Here is a 1739-nt window from a genome sequence, read left to right on the forward strand (position 1 = left end):
TGCAGTATGTTCTTTTGCATATGAGACCCCCAAGCCTAAAGTGTATGATGTACGGCTAGCTCGACAACTGGTGATGATGATAGGTACAGTGAAATTGTTCGTTAGATCTCATTTATGTCAACAAGAAAGTTATCTTATGATTTGAGAGAGACGTGTCTAAATAAGTTCAAAATCGTGTTCGAGCTTGTCTCTAGGTCATGTCATATCTGATGATAGAGTTTATTAGATAAATACATATTACATCGGGTTTCGTTGGTTTCATATTCAAATATGCTAAAACCGACCCACCAATGAAATAAAAACCAGAACTAAATAAACAAAACAAAGCTAGGAAATCAAATAATCAAGGAAACAATGGTTATCACGGACATTTCCAGATAAGGAACTTTTATCGGATACTTGACTTATTGGATAATAATTTCTATGAAATATGCATCAGATGATGGTTTTATCTTCATATATGACACTTGCAATATTAGGTTTAAACTATTTGGACCATGTTCTACTGAACATATCAACATCGGGTATAACTTATACTACACAAGAAGGTATGAAAATGGAGTTTGTGATAATAATCATTGCAAAGTAGGAAATCAGAGTTTTTATATCATCGGAACGAAAAATTTAATGAATGGCTAGTGCTTTTATGTTATCTTCTTCAAAGTAGTAAATCAGTCGGAGGGTAAACGTAAAATTGTTATGGGTTATTATTTAATAGGCTGTATACAAATTTGTATTCACCTTTTTGATGTTCAAATCGTATCATATTTATACTATTGTATGTATTAACTTAAATCGGAGCATACTATTATGTCTTATTTTTTCATATGAGCCCATTGTTCTGACTTTTCAATCGTGAATAATGCGTTGAGTTTGCTCTCATGAACTTCTGACTGCTGCTTTTGTCTGCGAGTACATTTTATAATCTAGATTGAATCAGGACCATCAGAAGTCTAGAATGAATCAGATTCAATTCAGTTTTGGTAAGTCTTCTCGAGGAGTTCACACTGCAGACATCGTAGCGATATGACTGACAAATTGTTAAAGCCACATTAAAAATCCAGATCCCACACACACACACACTTCTCGAGGAGTTATCCGAATAATCATCTATATCTTTAGGAATTATATTCTACCAGTTTGTCTGGATAATTGATAATATTGAATAATCTACATCGCCTTTTTCGAGATTCTTCTAGTCAAAAAATGTGTGATCTACTTTTTCTGAAAAGTAAACATGTAACTGATTGAAATATACTTTATGTCTTCAATATTCATATCGTATAATCAATAACGTAGGTTAGACAACAGGACGCAATATACATGAAAACATTTCGTGAACTCATACATTAACTGCGCCTATGCAAGCGCCAAATCGCCAGCAATGTATATAAAGGTTTTTTATTGGGAAGCAGTGTTTGTGTTTTCAGCACTTGTGCTATATAAACAAATATAAAATCAGTGAAAAATAATGAAACCAAACTCTATATTTTGACTGAAATCTGTATATCCTTATAGAAGACAACGTAATTTAGGTGAAGATACGATAATTTCCACATTGGTATTTATATCGAGCACATCTCTACCTGTACTTAAATATTAAAGTGTAGGAAAATATTCAGGCATCATCCACCTGTGATTGAGCAATGTGCAAATATTCACTGTAATGTCAGATAAATCAACCAGTCAATCATGCTAATTTTAATCATCATCATCATCGTCGTCGTCGTCATCGTCAT

The sequence above is a fragment of the Sinohyriopsis cumingii genome, chromosome 18 (genome assembly GCF_028554795.1).
Source record: "Sinohyriopsis cumingii isolate HCF-2022 chromosome 18, ASM2855479v2, whole genome shotgun sequence".
In the NCBI taxonomy this organism is placed as follows: Eukaryota; Metazoa; Mollusca; class Bivalvia; order Unionida; family Unionidae; genus Sinohyriopsis; species Sinohyriopsis cumingii.